Raw genomic sequence first — 9,716 nt, forward strand, 5'->3', positions numbered from 1 at the left:
GAGCTGCCGTGCCAATACCCAGCTTTCCTCTTCACTTCACACCTAGGAAAGAGAGAAACGACCAAGCTCAGCGAGAGCCACACGGCACAGCTTCCTTCTGGTGCCACGCACCGACCCACCTGCTTACGGCGCACAGCTCGCCTCCTCCCTCGCTCTTCCGTGCCAAGTCGTTCCTCTGCACCTGAAATCGAGTTATTCAGCCAGTCACCCAGCAGCTCATCAACAGCTTGGGCATTCCACCCACCTCTGACTGCACACCTCCGGGCAGAGCAGCCTGAAAGACACTCTGCCTTATGGTCCTGCTGCTTCCTTCGGAAATGCTAGAACTCCACTTATAGATATGAGATGCTCATTTTAATCCCTGCTAGATAACCAAAGCATCAGTCCTAGGAGGAGAGATTATATCAGCAACTTGTTACACCCCTATACAAACCATAAATTAACACCTCATCTTCATTGCAGTCAGGAATTTCAGGAAAACACAAAGCACCGGGAATTTATTCAATAAATGAAACCTAGTTACAAACATACTTTCAACTACAGCTGGTATTGAAGCTTTGCTGCTCCTGAAGGTCCTGCGTCAAACAGGCATCTCCACTTCTCCAAACACAACTGCCCACATAGCTTAAACAGCCCAAAAGCTGCCGACTGCTGAAGGAGCAGCAGAGAACCAGCACCCAAGAAGCCCAGGAGCAGCATCAACTCCTGTCCAGGGGCTGGGGCTCAAATACCCTGAGACCCGCCCACCCCTTCCCACAATCCCCTGGGAAAGGGGAGGGATCAATCACCCCAGGCCCCACTCACCACCCTTATCAAATCACCTGGACCCTCACTGGAAATGACAGCACCTGCACTCCTGTCGGGCTCTGTCAGACACTGGTGGTTTTTGTGAAGCCCTGTCAAGACCTCTTGGGGTCTGTCAGGCTCTATCAGGCTTTGATGGGCTCTGTAGGGCTCTGTCGAGACCTCTTGAGGTCTGCTGAGCCTGTCAAGATTTCTCAGGCTCTGTTGAGGTCTCCAGGGCTCTGTCATACACGTTGAGGCTCTATCAGGACCTGACAAGATTTGTCAGGCCCTGACGGGTCCTGTTGGGCTCTGTCAAGCTTTGTCGGGCTCTGTGAGGATCCGTCACACTCTCTCGGGCCCTGTCGGGCTTTGTCAGGCAGTGTGCAGAGCTGTCGGACTTTCTCAAGCTCTCTCAAGCTCTGCCTGGCTCTGTTGGTCTTTTGTGAGCTTTGTCTGCCCCTGTCATACTGTCGGGTACATGGCTCAGCAGGGGAGGGGAAGGAGTTGTAGGTCTGTAGGCCACACCCCCTGCAGAGAGCCCACCAATGGGGGTGGAAGTGTGGGTCAAGGGGGAGGAGCCCAGCTGGGAGGGTGCTTGGAAAGGGGGTGAGACCTGGTTGGGGCACACCCCTCCGGGTAGGCACCTTGGGGAGATCTTGGGAGGGGGGTGGGGTGGGCAGTGGCCATAAGCCTAAACCTCACCGTTGTCGTAACCTAACCCTAACCCTAAGTCTAACGCTAAACCAAGTCTAACTCTAACCCTGACCCTAACTCAAACATATGTTTAACCATGAGCCTAATCCTCACCATAGCCGTAACCTAAGCCTAAGCCTAACCCTAACGCTAACGGTACACCAACTCTAATCCTAAACCTGGGAGGTAGACGGGGCCGCCCCCGGCGCGAGGTAGACGGGGCCGCCCCCGGCGCGAGGTAGACGGGGCCGCCCCCGGCGCGAGGTAGACGGGGCCGCCCCCGGCGCGAGGTAGACGGGGCCGCCCCCGGCGCGAGGTAGACGGGGCCGCCCCCGGCGCGAGGTAGACGGGGCCGCCCCCGGCGCGAGGTAGACGGGGCCGCCCCCGGCGCGAGGTAGACGGGGCCGCCCCCGGCGCGAGGTAGACGGGGCCGCCCCCGGCGCGAGGTAGACGGGGCCGCCCCCGGCGCGAGGTAGACGGGGCCGCCCCCGGCGCGAGGTAGACGGGGCCGCCCCCGGCGCGAGGTAGACGGGGCCGCCCCCGGCGCGAGGTAGACGGGGCCGCCCCCGGCGCGAGGTAGACGGGGCCGCCCCCGGCGCGAGGTAGACGGGGCCGCCCCCGGCGCGAGGTAGACGGGGCCGCCCCCGGCGCGAGGTAGACGGGGCCGCCCCCGGCGCGAGGTAGACGGGGCCGCCCCCGGCGCGAGGTAGACGGGGCCGCCCCCGGCGCGAGGTAGACGGGGCCGCCCCCGGCGCGAGGTAGACGGGGCCGCCCCCGGCGCGAGGTAGACGGGGCCGCCCCCGGCGCGAGGTAGACGGGGCCGCCCCCGGCGCGAGGTAGACGGGGCCGCCCCCGGCGCGAGGTAGACGGGGCCGCCCCCGGCGCGAGGTAGACGGGGCCGCCCCCGGCGCGAGGTAGACGGGGCCGCCCCCGGCGCGAGGTAGACGGGGCCGCCCCCGGCGCGAGGTAGACGGGGCCGCCCCCGGCGCGAGGTAGACGGGGCCGCCCCCGGCGCGAGGTAGACGGGGCCGCCCCCGGCGCGAGGTAGACGGGGCCGCCCCCGGCGCGAGGTAGACGGGGCCGCCCCCGGCGCGAGGTAGACGGGGCCGCCCCCGGCGCGAGGTAGACGGGGCCGCCCCCGGCGCGAGGTAGACTCTTCTTATGGATACCACATACTCATTTTAATCCCTGCTAGATAACCAAAGCATCAGTCCTAGGAGGAGAGATTATATCAGCAACTTGTTACACCCCTATACAAACCATAAATTAACACCTCATCTTCATTGCAGTCAGGAGCTTCAGGAAAACGCAAAGCACCTGGAATTTAGTCAATAAATGAAATCTAGTTACAAACATACCTTCAACTACAGCTGATATTGAAACTTTGCTGCTCCTGAAGGTCCTACGTCAAACAGGCATCTCCACTTCTCCAAACACAACTGCCCACATAGCTTAAACAGCCCAAAAGCTGACGACTGCAGAAAGAGCAGCAGAGAACCAGCACCCAAGCAGCCCAGGAGCACCATCAACTCCTGCCCAGGGGCTGAGCCTCAAATACCCTGAGACCTGTCCACCCCTTCCCACAATCCCCTGGGAAAGGGGAGGGATCAATCACCCCAGGCCCCACCCACCACCCTTATCAAATCACCTGGACCCTCACTGGAAATGACAGCACCTGCACTCCTGTTGGGCTCTGTCAGACACTGGTGGTTTTTCTGAAGCCCTGTCAAGACCTCTTGGGGTCTGTCAGGCTCTATCAGGCTTTGATGGGCTCTGTAGGGCTCTGTCGAGACCTGTTGGGCTCTGCTAAGCCCTGTCCAGATTTCTTAGGCTCTGTTGAGACCCCCAGGGCTCCGTCATACACATTCAGCCTCTATCAGGAACTGACAAGATTTTTCAGGCCCTGGCAGGTCCTGTTGGGCTCTGTCAGACACTGTTGGGTTTTGTGAAACCCTGTCAAGACCTCTTGGGGTCTGTCAGGATCTATCAGGATTTGATGGGCTCTGTAGGGCTCTGTCGAGACCTCTTGGGGTCTGTCAGGCTCTATCAGGCTTTGATGGGCTCTGTAGGGCTCTGTCAAGACCTCTTGGGTTCTGCTGAGCATGTCAAGATTTCTCAGGCTCTGTTGAGGTCCCCAGGGCTCTGTCATACACATTGAGGCTCGTAACCTAAGCCTAACCCTAACGCTAACCCTAAGCCTAACCCTAATCCTAAACCTAACCCGAACCCTAACCCGAACCCTAACCCTAACCTGACCCTGACCCTAACACTGACCATAACCCTAACATATGTTTAACCATAAGCCTAACCCTCACCATAGCCGTAACCTAAGCCTAACCTTAACGCTAACTCTAACGCTAAACCAGCTCTAATTCTAACCCTATCTGTAATCCTAACCCTAACCAAACCCGGACTCTGACCATAACCCTGACCCTAACCCAAACTTAAGTTTAACCATAACCCTAAACCTCAACCTTACTCTAACCTAGGCCTAATCCTAATGCTAAGTCTAACCCTAAAACAACCCGAATCCTACCCCTAACCCTAACCTTAACCCTAAACGTAACCCTAACCCGAACCCTAACCTGACCCTGACCCTGACCCTGACCCTGACCCTAACGCTGACCATAACCCTAACATATGTTCAACCATAAGCCTAAATCTCACCATAGCCGTAACCTAAGCCTAAACCTAACACTAAGTCTAACGCTAAACCAACTCTAATCCTAACCCAAACCCCCCACCAAGACCCCCAGGTCTACCTCCCATAGGACCCCCAGATCTACCCCCCTGCTTGGTATAGTAACGACGAGCACGTGTGTGCCCAACACATGCACCGGGACCCCCTAAATCCCCCCTGGGACCCGCGACAGGACCCGACAGGACCCGACAGAGCCCGACAGGACCCGACAGAGCCCGACAGGACCCGGCAGGACCCGACAGAGCCCGACAGAGCCCGACAGGACCCGACAGGACCCGACAGGACCCGACAGGAGCCGACAGGACCCGACAGGACCCGACAGGGCCCGACAGGGCCCGACAGAGCCCGACAGGACCCGACAGGGCCCGACAGGGCCCGACAGGACCCGACCGGACCCGACAGGAGCCGACAGAGCCCGACAGAGCCCGACAGGACCCGACAGGACCCGGCAGGACCCGACAGAGCCCGACAGAGCCCGACAGGACCCGGCAGAGCCCGAGAGAGCCCGACAGGAGCCGACAGGACCCGACAGGAGCCGACAGGACCCGACAGGAGCCGACAGAGCCCGACAGAGCCAGACAGGACCCGACAGGAGCCAACAGGACCCGACAGGACCCGGCAGACCCCGACAGAGCCCGACAGAGCCCGACAGGACCCGACAGGACCCGACAGGACCCGGAAGAGCCCGACAGAGCCCGACAGGACCCGACAGGACCCGACAGGACCCGGCAGGACCCGACAGAGCCCGACAGGACCCGACAGGACCCGACAGGACCCGACAGAGCCCGACAGAGCCCGACAGGACCCGACAGGAGCCGACAGGAGCCGACAGGACCCGACAGGACCCGACAGGACCCGACAGAGCCCGACAGAGCCCGACAGGACCCGACAGGACCCGACAGGACCCGGAAGAGCCCGACAAGACCCGACAGGACCCGGCAGGACCCGACAGGACCCGACAGAGCCCGACAGGACCCGACAGGACCCAGAAGAGCCCGACAGGACCCGACAGGACCCGGTAGGACCCGACAGAGCCCGACAGGACCCGACAGAGCCCGACAGGACCCGACAGAGCCCGACAGGACCCGACAGGACCCAGAAGAGCCCGACAGGACCCGACAGGACCCGGCAGGACCCGACAGGACCCGACAGGACCCGACAGGACCCGACCGGACCCGACAGGACCCGACAGGACCCGACAGGACCCGACAGAGCCCGACAGGACCCGACAGGACCCAGAAGAGCCCGACAGGACCCGACAGGACCCGACAGGACCCGACCGGACCCGACAGGACCCGACAGGACCCGACAGGACCCGACAGAGCCCGACAGGACCCGACAGGACCCAGAAGAGCCCGACAGGACCCGACAGGACCCGGCAGGACCCGACAGAGCCCGACCGGACCCGACAGGACCCGGAAGAGCCCGACAGGACCCGACAGAACCCGGAAGAGTCCGACAGGACCCGGCAGACCCCGACAGAGCCCGACAGAGCCCGACAGGACCCGACAGGACCCGACAGAGCCCGACAGGACCCGGCAGAGCCCGACAGGACCCGACAGGACCCGACAGGAGCCGACAGGACCCGACAGGACCCGGAAGAGCCCGACAGGAGCCGACAGGACCCGGAAGAGCCCGACAGGACCCGACAGGAGCCGACAGGACCCGACAGGAGCCGACAGAGCCCGACCGGACCCGACAGGACCCGGAAGAGCCCGACAGGACCCGACAGGACCCGACAGGACCCGACAGGACCCGGCAGACCCCGACAGAGCCCGACAGAGCCCGACAGGACCCGACAGGACCCGACAGAGCCCGACAGGACCCGACAGGACCCAGAAGAGCCCGACAGGACCCGACAGGACCCGGCAGGACCCGACAGAGCCCGACCGGACCCGACAGGACCCGACAGGACCCGACAGGACCCGACAGAGCCCGACAGGACCCGACAGGACCCAGAAGAGCCCGACAGGACCCGACAGGACCCGGCAGGACCCGACAGAGCCCGACCGGACCCGACAGGACCCGGAAGAGCCCGACAGGACCCGACAGAACCCGGAAGAGTCCGACAGGACCCGGCAGACCCCGACAGAGCCCGACAGAGCCCGACAGGACCCGACAGGACCCGACAGAGCCCGACAGAGCCCGACAGGACCCGGCAGAGCCCGACAGGACCCGACAGGACCCGACAGGAGCCGACAGAGCCCGACAGGACCCGACAGGACCCGACAGGACCCGACAGAGCCCGACAGAGCCCGACAGGACCCGGAAGAGCCCGACAGGAGCCGACAGGACCCGGAAGAGCCCGACAGGACCCGACAGGAGCCGACAGGACCCGACAGAGCCCGACCGGACCCGACAGGACCCGGAAGAGCCCGACAGGACCCGACAGGACCCGACAGGAGCCGACAGGACCCGGCAGACCCCGACAGAGCCCGACAGGACCCGACAGAGCCCGAGAGAGCCCGACAGGACCCGACAGGACCCGACAGGAGCCGACAGAGCCCGACAGAGCCCGACAGAGCCCGACAGGACCCGACAGGACCCGACAGAGCCCGACAGAGCCCGACAGGACCCGACAGGACCCGACAGGAGCCGACAGAGCCCGACAGGGCCCGACAGGACCCGGAAGAGCCCGACAGGACCCGACAGGACCCGACAGAGCCCGACAGGACCCGACAGGACCCGACAGGACCCGGAAGAGCCCGATAGAGCCCGACAGGACCCGACAGGACCCGACAGAGCCCGACAGGACCCGACAGAGCCCGACAGGACCCGACAGGACCCGACAGGAGCCGACAGAGCCCGACAGGACCCGACAGAGCCCGACAGGACCCGGAAGAGCCCGACAGGACCCGACAGGAGCCGACAGAGCCCGACAGGACCCGACAGGACCCGACAGGACCCGGCAGGACCCGACAGAGCCCGACAGGACCCGACAGGACCCGGAAGAGCCCGACAGGACCCGACAGGACCCGACAGGACCCGGAAGAGCCCGACAGGACCCGACAGGACCCGGCAGGACCCGACAGAGCCCGACAGGACCCGACAGGACCCGGAAGAGCCCGACAGGACCCGACAGAGCCCGACAGGACCCGACAGGACCCGGAAGAGCCCGACAGGACCCGACAGGACCCGACAGGACCCGATGGAGCCCGACAGGACCCGACAGGACCCGACAGAGCCCGACAGGACCCGACAGGAGCCGACAGGACCCGAAGGAGCCCGACAGGACCCGACAGAGCCCGACAAGACCCGACAGGACCCGACAGGAGCCGACAGGACCCGAAGGAGCCCGACAGGACCCGACAGAGCCCGACAGGACCCGACGGAGCCCGACAGGACCCGGAAGAGCCCGACAGGACCCGGCAGGACCCGACAGGACCCGACCGGACCCGACAGAGCCCGACCGGACCCGACAGAGCCCGACAGGACCCGACAGGACCCGGAAGAGCCCTACAGGACCGGACAGGAGCCGACAGGACCCGACAGAGCCCGACAGGACCCGACAGGACCAGACGGGACCCGGCAGGACCAGACAGGACCCGACAGGACCCTAACCTGAACCCGAACCCGAACCCGAACCCTAACCTGACTCTGACCCTAACGCTGACCATAACCCTAAAATATGTTTAGCCATAAGGCTAAACCTCACCATAGCCGTAACCTAAGCCTAACTCTCACGCTATGTCTAAGGCTAAACCAGCTCTAATCCTAACCCTATCTGTAATCCTAACCCTAATCCTAACCAGACCCTGACCCTGACCATAACCCTGACTCTAACCCAAACTTAAGTTTAACTATAACCCTAAACCTCAACCTAACCCTAACCTAGGCCTAATCCTAATGCTAAGTCTAACCCTAAAACAGCCTGAATCCTACCCCTAACCCTAACCATAACCCTAAACCTAACCCGAACCCCGACCCCATCAGGTGCAATTTGCTTTTTATTTAATCTATTTAGAATGAATACCTGTGATGTTTTCACCCACCCACCCCTCTCAAAGCTCTCTTTAAATTTAGACAGTCATGACTCACTGTTTTCTAATTTTATTGTATGTCTAAATCTTGTTATGTTTGGCATCATTGCTGCCTGGGAATTTTTTTAATAACTCCATTTATAAACAGCCACTATTTAGTGGCTCCTTTTTGTTTCTCTTTTTTAAAAAAAATCTACACCTCTGACTCTAGGTGGTTCTGAGCTTTGTTGCCTCCACTCTCACTCATGGCTCTGTTATAATTTAAATACTAAACACAACCGATTACTTTCCAAAGCTGTGTAAAATCTAAAGCTTCCTTACTTCGTTTCCTATGCAGTCACTCGTGTCTGCAGTTTATTTCATAACAGTCGTTCAAATGTAGCTACTAATGACTCCACATTAGTTTTCTGCCTGTATCATTTAAAAGGAATTCCAAACAATGTGTTTCTCAAACTATGATACACATTGGGAATAATAACTGCCTGGTTCACCAAGTAATAGCTGAAATTAGATTTAGTTATTGCTTACGCCTAAATAATTTCCTTTATTTACACTTTAACATTTTTATCATTAATTTACTACTAAATGGATTAACTAGCACACATTATTTTTTATTATAGATATAAACTAGATGTTTTTTTCTCTACAGGTATTACTTCCAATTAGTGCTCCAGTATTTATATTCCACTGTTTTAAATTTTTATTATATATATTGGGGCTAATTATTGTCTGCAGAGTTTTACATAATAGCTGCAGTAGATTATAGGCATTATTGATTCCCAAGAACTCCTCTAGTTACTGTTATTTAAATTTTTATTCTGAATGCTTTACAGTAAATAAGTAGTTAAACTTTAAATAATAGAACCTAAGGACCTGGAATGTCCAGAACAAACCCCCAAGATCGTCGGCACCGCATTGGGGCGGCAGGGTGCAGCACCGCGCTGTGCCCACAGGGCGGCAGCACTGAGACCCGACCAGCACCGCATTGGGGCGGCCGGGTGCAGCACCGCGCTGTGCCCACAGGGCGGCAGCACTGAGACCAGACCAGCACCGCAAAGAAAGGACTTATTTTTTTACTTTTTTTTTTTTTTTACATTAGAACATTTATTTCTCAGAGAGAAAATATAGTCTCAGCCAGACAGATTATAGTAGGTAAATCAGCATTTTTCCTTTACAAGCATCGATTCTTATTACATCTCTTATACCATCTGATATAAACCATTCTAGAAAGCAAATACTTCTACAATAAATACAGCAATCTGTGCTTTACAGCAGACTGACAGTAACGTTTAGGTCTCGTAGCAACAGCAGGATATTAGCCATTTCAAATTCTAAAATGTCATTTTAAAAAGGCAAAACAAAACCAAAAAACCCAGATCCCAAGATCTTATAACATATACACAGGTCACAAGTCCACAGCTGAGCTACCACCTGGAAAAGTGTATGTTCCTTTAAATAAATTACACTGTGTGCATATAAAATACCCAGCAACACAACTGAGGACTTCAAGAATGGTGACAATAGGTCTAAATAATTTAGAACAATATTTTACAACT

Source organism: Nesoenas mayeri, assembly GCF_963082525.1.
Source record: "Nesoenas mayeri genome assembly, chromosome: 23".
Taxonomy (NCBI): Eukaryota; Metazoa; Chordata; class Aves; order Columbiformes; family Columbidae; genus Nesoenas; species Nesoenas mayeri.